This window comes from Adiantum capillus-veneris, chromosome 7, assembly GCF_014529385.1.
Source record: "Adiantum capillus-veneris isolate H3 chromosome 7, ASM1452938v2, whole genome shotgun sequence".
NCBI lineage: Eukaryota > Viridiplantae > Streptophyta > Polypodiopsida > Polypodiales > Pteridaceae > Adiantum > Adiantum capillus-veneris.
Genome location: NC_140937.1, coordinates 112611519 through 112622462, shown reverse-complemented (window position 1 = coordinate 112622462; position 10944 = coordinate 112611519). Strand labels below are relative to the sequence as shown.

Sequence of the window (10944 nt, the reverse complement as noted above, 5' to 3'; positions counted from 1 at the left end):
ATATACCTCCACTACCTACTATGTAGATGAAACACAATCTCATGTGAGAGCCGGTAACCCTGCTTTACCCCCTGTAGTACTATCTACCTTTGCTGACCAACCTCTTGGACAAGGTACTCATCCATCCATACTCTCATACAACACAATGATGTCCCATCTCATGTCCAATGGTACTCCAATCTCATGTAATCTTTGAAATGGGCTTTTTAATTGTGCGAAATCGACAAGACTGTTACCTAAGAGAGGTCTAGAGAAAGTAATGGATTTTACTAGTGATTGCATTGGGTTTTTCTATAGTCTAAGCTACCTCATCCCGGCAATGGCACCAAAATGTGGGCAGACTACAAGCCTCACCATATCTATGGTAGCGAAGCGAGAACCACAGATACAAAAATATGTAAATCCGTAGGACATAACTGACCCGGCTAGTGCATGGAGGCTACAGAGGTAACTCTACCTCTTGAAAAACCCAATCTATCTCACTAATCCTTGGTGTCAATCTCAAGTGTGCATCAAACACCGAAAGCTAAGATACTTTCCTATGAGTTTCAAGTGACGGCTTGTAATAGCTACAACACTCCAAAAGCCCTAAAACTTACTACGTGAATAGGCTATACCATAACAAACATCCCTATGCACTTTGACAAAAGTCGCGCCTGTTTTCTACATTCTATTTTCTACATGCGAGTTTGACACATAAAGTACTCGATAGCATCCTCCCTTATTGTCGCTATGCTAAAAACTTGATTTTTAGAAGTGTGAATCACAGAACGTAGACGGCCACACTCAGCTACACAATACCACGAGAAGCTTACATCAATTGGAAGAGCTTTCACCTACGAACGCATAGCTATGCAAGGAAGAGAGAGAGAGAGAGAGAGAGAGAGAGAGAGAGAGAGAGAGAGAGGTAGTTTTCTTTAACAAGCAGATATAGAATTCAAGAATTGGGAAGACATTTCCTTGCCAATAATGGTGATGCTTCCATAAAATAGAGAACTACTTATAGCAATCAATTAAACATCTACATGGGCATGCTTGCGACCCCATGTGCAAATGTGTCACACAGAAATTTTTTTTGTTTTTGTGTGAGGATTTTTTTTTTAATGGTGGTGGTGTTGTCACTATCTCCCATGAGGTCCTTGATGGGGGATCTAGGGGCTAAAGTAGGAGCTCAATCTCCACTGCCGGATTCTCAGCAATAGTACACGAAAAAACAGACCTATGACAAAAGCAACAATCTAAACCAAAAGTAGAGCCTTCCTCCTTTAAGACTGGCATTGAAGCTATGGTACAAAACAAACGCCCCACGGACTTGGAAGTTTGAGCTGCCCTACTTGCAAGGTGTGGTAAATTGAAATATTAAATCTCAGTGCAGTGAATAATACTACTCATCATGGGCACACAACTGAGTCTCACTTTTGCACAAATGTCTGATAATTGTCGAATTTATTGTGGCAACTTTCATTTCACCTATTTGACGTCCTGCCATTGTAACTTTGCATGTTTTTGACAAAAACAAGGTAGCTTATGATACAGACCTGCATTAGTACCAAACCAAACAAAAGTCCATTCATTTTACTGGGTTATAATCTAAATGCAATGCAAACTCTTCTGCATGCTATATTTAAATTGAGCATGCAAATTTATCGCCCAAATTAAAACGGTTCGGAACCTTTTTTATATTACTAAAAAGCCCAAAGGCAATATATAATTCAAAGCCTGGATTTAAAACCCCTGGGTTATCCATTGATACCACAGAGCTGTATTACTAAAGTACCGACAGGTGACACGGGCTGTCACATGGACAAGGCGGTAAAACACTTCAAAAACAAAACTGAACTAAATAACAGAGCCTAAGCACACAGATGGGCAGATTTCCTCTCTCAGAGATATTGGCCCCTCAACAGGGACCCTTTTCATGTTGATGAGCTATTGTGGTTACAACTAATCTGGTACAGCAGAAAAGCAGTTTAATCACCTGCTATTTACAAAAACTGGCCAAAAGGAACTCTGGCCAGTACTCCACGTAAAAACTACCATGTCAGCACTTTTCCACACGGAGCTGACACGTCAGTACTGTAGGCAGTGCCAAATCGTCAGATGTAATGGACACCATATAATGCTGCAAAACCCACCAGTAATGCGCCAAGTTTCACAGGCTCTCTGATAACAGTTATTTCCCTCCATAACAGTTATCAACAAAACAGACATAGCACCAAAGATTAGTAGACAACGACTTCGTGCAGACATCCTCACGACCATGCACACATGGCATTACCATCACAGAGCATGCAATAGCACATATACTAATCCACACTCAATTTTGGATAGCAATCATCAATCACATTAACATCTTGGTCCACAGTAGAGCTCAGATTTCTCACTGATCTGTGCTGGATCTATTTATTCATCACATCGAAGACCACGTTGACCTCTATACAGATATCTGTGATGCACTAGAATCATCAAACCCCCTCTCATGGCTTTGGTGCGTGTCGCTGAGGAAGACAATGTCTCGGTCCCAAGAACTCCTCAAAACGCCCTGCATCTAATCACATAGCACCATTGCAAATCCACACAGCCATCTGTAGCTGTGTCTCAAAGGCAGTGTGTCCCTATGCAACCACGCTCTGTGGGGGTGGGGAGTTCACCTTTAGACAAAAGGAACTCGCCAGGGGTAGAGAGAGGTCTGCTTTTTTAGGCACTGTTATGGCAATGAATTGCATGAGACAAAGAGAGAGCTAGTGGCCTCCACAAATAGTGCATGAGAGGGAACGCTTTCATGTATTAGAGCTGCCCTCAAGATTAGAGGGATGAACTCTACTTTTTCAGTAAAAAAAGACTCAATTTTTTTTTCTTTTCTTTTTTTTTCTTTTTGGGGAGAGAGAGGGAGAGAGAGAGAGAGAGAGAGAGATGAAATGTACTATTAACATCTGCAAAGGCCAAAATGACCTATGAGACCGAATATACAACCATCATCTGAAAAATACAACTGTCTGGGTAAAAAGAACCGAAATAAAACGTACTGAAATGGAAACTAATACAGTAGAAAGCCAGCAAGGGAGATAACAAGGAAGGAGAGTATATCAGCTAATGAATTGCCTCATGGGCCTCTGAAGTAAAGCGTCAATCTCCTCCATAGTGAAAAAGCATTAGTTCTCACTTGGTCTCTAGCAATGATGGCCTATTTCCTCCTTTGAGTCCGTAGACACTCCAATGGTCTGTCTCTAACCCTTGGCTATCTAGATTGACGCAGTTGTGTAGCCCTGTCAGTCACGATACCTTGTGTCGTCGCACGCTTTGTACTCCCGGTGTATCTCTGACTGGTGCTGGTAGATGTGATCTGTCTTTGTACTAGCCCTCTATGCTCTGCTCGTCTGCTCCTCAAAATTGTCTCCCTAGAGTCCATGTATCTCAAGTAGATATAGGCCTAAGCATCTTTGATCTAAGTAACCCATAACTCTAGACAGCGGTCCAAAGCCCTCCCAAAAGAGGCAATGAAAACGACCTCTGATCTCATAGTATGCAGGACACTGAAAAATATAGTGCTCCTTCGTTTCTGGGCATACCCAACAAATACGCTGCTGAAGTTGTGCTCCACTATATCTGCCAACCTCTACCTTTAGCTAATGCAAAGAGGTACGAATCTTGCCAATCACACATCGTAATGTATGTGATAATTGTGTATCCATGTATCTCGGTCTAATAATGAACCCATTATCTGTAGTGTGGAGGAGATCATAGTTACCCGGAATGTGGAACGGGAACGGCAATGGGCATGAAATACCATTCCCTGTTACGGACGCTTATGTCTGAAACATGGAGCGGGGATTCAGAACGGGAAATTGGAATGGAAACGGGGAACGGAGACCTGAAAATGGTCATCCCCTGTAACTATGGAGGAGATGCTCTTGGTAGAAAGCCATCTTCGTCCCTAACTCAGTCTGCATGTGTCAACCATGTCCTGCTAACATTAATTTGTGTGATGTCCTGTCTGATGAGATGTCTAATCTCTGTACAGTTGAGAGTGAGCAAAGGCCATCTACTGAGTACTGAAATGCAGGTAATTTATCCATATTAAAAGCATGTAAATCAAACCACGGTGGTATATGTGGATACCAACAAGTAGTATCCCCGGCACTAGCCAACTGCCTCTGACTCCAAAGCTATCCAAGCATATCTATCTCCAGGAAGCTCCCATAGGCTATGTATAAATGAAACAAATGTAGCGAATGCCTCAACTGTAATGGGAGTCGCACGAAGCTCTGTTCTGATAATCTCATGTGGGACTGAGGCCTTGCTGCAAATCATCTTGGCAATCATGGTGACCAAAGGAATCTCCGTAGATTTTCAACCATCATATGTGCGTCCATGTCTGCTATCGTGGTCCATGATAGGGCCCCATATCTACTCTTTAGTATAGAAGAAGTGACTATAGTATCAAAAAGCCAAAGCTTCGTGCAGAGCTCCTGAAACTGCACAAGTGAGCACATTCTCTCTAGGGAACATAGCCTCTAGTCAGTCTGACATCCGCAGCGCCTCTCAAGGAAAAGGAAGGACCACAAAAAAGCACTCCCATATAAGTGTATGAATCCACATACTCCACTATGTCCTGGCCATACGTGAACTGAGTTGTGAATCTCTTCGCCCACTATGGAGTGGTGTTAAACACCACAACCTTGGTCTTCCCGAGGTTGACTGCCATACCACCCACTCTCCTGTGAATATGAGTGTAATGCATCTAACTGCCACTGCATTCCCTCTGGTGACTCTGCGATCAACACAATTCCATCTAGAAGAGTGATCCATATACCTCCTAGCTGAGCTCCACTATCGATATAATCTGTAAGCTCATCAATATATAGGCCAGAAAGTGTCGGTGACTTCGGATATCTGGAAAGGTCCATAGTATCTCATGCTAAGCTTTGGAAAAAGCTGCTCCTTTCCCTTTTTCTTTCTCAAGCGTGCCTTCTCAAAACGTAAGAGCACCCAATCGTTCTCCTTTAATTGCAAATCACGACGATGTCGATCTACTGCCTTTTTGTGTCTTTTTTGAGATTTTTGCAAAGCCTCTCGGACCTTGGCAAAAGCCGTGTCCAAGTCCCGTGTGTACTCGTCGGCTTCAAAAATCTTATCTTTCGTGCCTAAGGGTGGAACCTTCGTAGCACCTTCCCCGTCGAAAAGTGAATCGTGTTATTGTAGGCAAATTCCACCAAAGGTAAACACTTTTCCCATTGAGTCTTCTGATCCGAGATGTAAGACTTCAATAAATCTAGTACCATTGAATTAGCAATCTCAGATTGCCCGTCAACCTGCGGGTGGAATGATGACGAGAACTGCAACCGCGTGCCGATCTTCTCCCAAATAGCCTTCCAAAACAAACTTGTGAATTTGGGGTCTCTATCGGAGACAATCGTCTCAGGCATGCCACGTAATCTAAAGATTTGGGCCACAAACAGTCTCACTGAGTGATCCGACTTGACTGTTTTCTTCACTTGAATGAAATGAGCTTGCTTGCTAAATCTGTCAATAACAATCCAGCTACCATCGTGACCACTCTGTGTTCTCGGGAGATCAAAAATGAAATCCATTGCAATACTTTCCAAGGGGCGGGTGGGTATGGATAAAGGCTGTAACAATCCCTGTGCTTAATGCCTATCAAACTTGACCTTCTGGCATACTGTAACAGACTTGGACACTCCAAGTCAAGAATCAACCGCGACAGCACCAAATAACCACTTCAAAACAATTCACAGATCACAATAGATTTGCACTGGCCCGGCGGAGTTCCGTGCCTACAGATATTGGCCCCAAAGACTGGCGCCCCTTTCAGTATTTCTTTTTACATTAATCAGATCAAAGTACAAGAGAGTGGCTAGGGTTTCACTCTCAGACTCTGTGTCCAGATGCTCTAAGAAGTGAGGCCCTCACCACTAATTTAAAGGTTACAAAGGATGCCCAAAAGCAGAGCCCCAAAAGCTTGAAAGCAAAAGCAGATTCTCTCTCTCTCTCAATGAGAGTCAGTAAAAAGCAAGTTCTCTTTTTCTCTTTCTTTCTCCCAAATCAAAGCGAAAAGCTGAGATTTGCGTCGCTCAAAATTTCCCAAAAAAAAAATAATTAAATATTCCACCTCCGCGATTTCCGAAAATTAGGGTTTCTCCTATCCGCCACGTCATCACTTTGTGACATACCCCCCTCTTGAAAGCATTGTAATCGACCGCGATTACGCCTGCAAAACCGACAAAAGCCATAAACCGTCTTAGCAGACACTGACTGTTAGTACTTACGTACTAGGAACACACATCTAGCACATGTACAAAATCGACAGTCACATCACACGACATCACAGGACATCACCAGGCATCACAGGACATCACATGACATTCAACATTCATTCGGATCTTAGACCATGATTTATCAGCAATGTAGCTAGCAATCACATCTAGGTCCAATTGGGACCTCATCGATGTCCGATTGACTAACCACTATTGCAACCATGTCTATTCGAGATCAATCGGACCAAAATGCTGCAGTCATTTCGGCTATCAGTTCCTGCACTCACAAGAAGTCAAGAACAAATCAGTATCATTATCAAGAATTCCATTTCATAAAGTCATCCAGCAGAATACTGTCAGCTCTCAGTATCCCTGAAGCTCAAAGAGACATCACTGACTTTAGTATCAAAATCGAGGCATCTGTTGACAAAGGAGCGGAGTAACTCCCCTCTTGTGCATCCCACTGCACCAGATCTTCGGCCAAGCTGAGTTTCTGGGTTCCGTTTGGAGTAGACTATGCTAAACCAAAACATTGAGGTAAAGTTTCACAATCCGAGGAGTATTTGCTAGGTCCTCCTCCTCCATCCACTTCGCATCAAATGCAGGAAAGTTCTTGAACTAAACCAAGAACCGCCTTCGGACTTTACCTTTCTTCGTATCCGTATGTGCCAAAATCTGTTCAAGAACAAGGGTCTCCTCGTTTTCTTCCACTGCGGGTTGCTCATCAGGCTCCCCATCATCAAGCACATCACCCTTAACAGGGTTCAAGAGACTCACATGCAATGCATTATGAATCCTCCAAGTATCTGGTAGTTCCAATCGAAAGGAGACATCATTTATCTTTTTAGTAATCTGGAAAGGTCCGTAGTATCGCATACTAAGCTTTGGAAAAAGCCTCTCCTTTCCCTGTTTCTTTCTTATGCGTGCCTTCTCAAAAGTAAGAGCACCCAATCATCCTCCTTCAGTTTCAAGTCGCGACAATGGCGATCCGCTGCCTTTTTCTGTCGTTCTTGAGACTTCTACAAAGTCTCGCGAACCTTGGCAAAAGCCGTATCCAAATCTCGCGAATATTCATCTGCTTCAAATATCTAATCTTTCGTGCTCAGGAAGGATGGAACCTTCGCAGCACTTGCAACAATCTCACATGGCGTCTTCCCCGTCGAAGAGTGTATCGTGTTACTGTAGGCAAATTCCACCAAAGATAGGTTCTTTTTCCATTGAGTCTTCTGATCCGAGATACAAGACTTCAATAAATCTAAAATCACTGAATTGGCAATCTCAAATTGTCCGTCAGTCTGCAAGTGGAACGATGACATGAACTGCAATTGTGTGCCAATGTTCTCCCAAATTGCCTTCCAAAACAAACTCATAAATCTGGGGTCTCTGTTAGAGACAATCGTCTCAGACGTGCCATGTAATCGGAAAATCATCGTGATTATTCTGTGTTCTCGGGAGATCAAAAATGAAATCCATCGCTATACTTTCCCAGGGGCGGGTGGGTATGGGTAAAGGCTGTAACAATCCCTGTGCCTTATGCCTGTCAAACTTACCTTCTGGCATACCAAGCAACAGCGCACAAACTCTTCCACATCTTTCTTGAGTCTCGGCCAAAAGAAATATCTCTCTACCCCTTTCATGGTGGTAGCAATGCCGCGGTGACCCGTAAAAGGTGGACAGTGGCATTCAGTCATAACCTTATCCCTCAACGGCTGTGTAACGCACAACATAGTCTTTTTCATCAAGTAGCCTTCCCAAAGGGAGTATCCAGCTACTGTCTCCCCATCCCGTATCCGTGTGAAAATATCTGCAAAATTTGTATCTGTGGCATACTGATCGACCATATTCTCGAAGCTCCTATGATGTATCGCGGAAATAGCCAGAACCAACGGTTTTCGAGACAAAGTATCTGCCACCACATTCTTCTGTCCCTCACATGGACAATCTGGAAGTGGAACTGTGACAAGATGTTCGCCCACCGCATCTGCTTTTCCGAAAGCTGCTTCTGTGACAAGAAGTAGCCCAAACTCTGATGGTCTGTAAAGACAGTAAAATCCGCTCCGAGTAGGTAATGCCGCCACTGAGTAAGAGCATGGATAACCGCCAAAAGCTCTTTCTCATAGATCTGTGCTGTCATCTCCGGCCTAGAGAACAAACGGCTCTCGTAAGCTATGACATGGCCTTCTTGCATCAAGACCGCACCCAAACTACGACCACAAGGATCACAATATACTTCAAATGACTTCTGCGAGTCCGGCAAAGTCAAAATAGGTCCCGTAGTCAATTTCTCTTTCAATGTCCGAAAGGCAGTCACCTCTGTGGGTCCCCACGAAAAAGGTATGCAAAGGGGAAGCAACCTCTGAAAACTTTCGTATGAACCGCCTGTAGTACGAACACAGTCCCAAGAAGTTTTTAACTTCATGGACATTCCTCAAATCGGGCCAATCACGGATAGTCTCTATCTTGGCCAGGTCCATTTGCACTCCTACAATGTGTCCCAAAAAAGTGTATCTCTGGTAGGAAAAATTCACTTTTCTTTGCATTAATCACTAGCGTGTGATCTCATAATGCCTGAAAGACTTGAAGCAGATGATCTCTGTGTTCTGCCTCATTCTTGGAGAAAACAATGATGTCGTCAAAGAAAGTGCCAACAAATAGCTTGTACTCTTGAAAAATCCTATCCATCATCCGGTTAAATATCGCAGGAGCATTGGTTAAGTCAAAAGGCATCACCAAAAGCTCAAAATCGAACTACCTCCGCCTGTGGCGTCCGTCTGTCGGGCGTACTTCCAAATCAAGCCACCAATTCCAAGTGAAAAGAAGTTGGCCTTGGCTCCTTCAAAAGAGCTTCCTGATCCTTCACTTTGCCCCAAAAGCGGCAAAGTTTGTACTTTTATTCATTAGATTCAATGCAGGTCCCACGCCATGTGGTACCAGTTCTGCTTTTCTATCTGCCTTTTCTGCCACATTCCTCAGCTGCTCTCGAACTCTCAGGCCTGTCGTTGTCTTTATCATTCTGTTCTTTCTGTGCCTTATTAGGGCACTTCGCGGAGATATGTCCCTGTTCCCCGCATCCAAAGCACTTCCCCTCTCTGATGAAGCGAGCTCTCTCCTCAGGAGTAAGCTTGGGTCGTGCATCATTTTTCTCTTGGTTGCTCTTTTTTCTTTCTACTTTCATTCCCAGAAGTCTGTTCGGCTCGTTGTGTCATAGCCTCATTTGTGGGGTAGGTCAGACTGCCAGAGTGAATGGCAAAGCCCCGCGTCGCATGTCTCATCAACTCCTGAATAGAAGCTAACTTCTGTTCCAAGCAGTGATCTCGGATCTCTTTAGGTAGACCCAAGGTATACCGCTCAATCTGTTCTCTGAACGAGATCTTCTTGAATGAAGAGGCGGGTAGAAAAGAGCTCCAAAATCTTTCATAGTAACAATTCACTGTATCGCTCTTGGTCATCCGAAGATGGTTCCAAGCAGCTCGTATATCTCGCTCAAACTCTTGAGTCAACCAAGAAGAAATAAAAAGCCTCTTGAATTTCAGCCATGTAACTGGCACAGTCTTGCTTAATAGAAGCGTGGACCACCAAGTACGAGCATTCCCCTTAAAGTAAGAGGCAGCTCTCCGAATCTTGGAGTGCTCTAAATAGCGTCCTCCCGCGAAAGCGATATCAAACTGCTATATAAAAGACAAAGCCTTCGAAGCATCTGAGTATCCTGAAAAGTATCAAACTTGATAGAGTGGCCACCTTCCTTAAACTCTCGGACTTTCTTGCTTTTATCTTCGAGAAAGTCATACTGGTTGGCTTTGTAAAAATTCTTCTTGTTCGCATAAAACTTTCCGTCATCGGAATCTGAGCTGTCTGTAGACGAGTCCTCAGTAGAACTGTCAGTCTCTGGGCGAGATGTAGCCTTCTTTGCCTTTTTCTGTCTTCTTCGCTCTAATCCGAGGAGCTAGAAGAACTGTCAAAAGAAGAAGAAGAAGAACTGGGTACTCCTTCAAATCGAACACGCTTCTTCCGTTTCTTTGCCTTGTCAAATGTCAACCGACGACCCAACTATCCCGGGAAGTCAGTGCCTTTCTTCTACTTTTTGCCGTGCTTTTTGCCGTGCTTTTTGCACGTCGAAAAGCTGAGCAATCCGTGCATCAACCACGGTCTCTAGTTCCTTCTCTGTATATTTCTTGGAGGCAGAAGGTTTCTTGAGAGCGGGTTCCGAGAGTGGTGTTGTGGTTCTCTGCCACTCCATCTGTACCTCTTCCAAAGAGGTCTGGTTCATATATTTTGCCATCTTCGGGTCCTTGGCAAAATTGAGCATCATCTTTGTTGCATCGCCAATCAATTGACGACGCTCCATCTCTCTTTGCTCCGCCTGAGTAGGCCGAGGCGGGCCATACTCTCTGTCTAAATCTTCGTTGTGATCCCAGCCCGCATCTCCAGATGCAGAGGGAGTCGACTGATCCTTGCGTGAAGCCATAGGTGCCGCGGAAAAAAAAAATCGGGGATCGGATTTCCCGTAGAAGAGAAATCGGCCGTGCTCTGATACCACTGTGACAGACTTGGACACTCCAAGTCAAGAATCAACCGCGACAGCACCAAATAACCACTTCAAAACAATTCACAGATCACAATAGATTTGCACTAGCCCCGCGGAGTTCCGTGCCTAGAGATATTGGCCCCA

At 44.1% G+C, this 10944-nt stretch overlaps 1 protein-coding gene across 4 annotated transcripts in view; it reads right to left on the bottom strand.

Moving 5' to 3' along the window:
- Positions 1 to 1239: 1239 nt before the first annotated feature.
- Positions 1240 to 10944, bottom strand: part of LOC147454446 (DEAD-box ATP-dependent RNA helicase 8-like) — a 131454-nt gene continuing 121749 nt past the window's right edge. For 2 of the 4 annotated variants that reach the window (XR_015188625.1, XR_015188623.1), the window contains exon 13: positions 1240 to 1538. The gene's annotated coding sequence lies outside the window, so the exon portion shown is untranslated. Of the gene's footprint in view, positions 1539 to 1659; positions 2123 to 10944 lie in introns of those variants that run through there. The other 2 variants (XR_015188626.1, XR_015188624.1) reach the window with 1 other exon arrangement.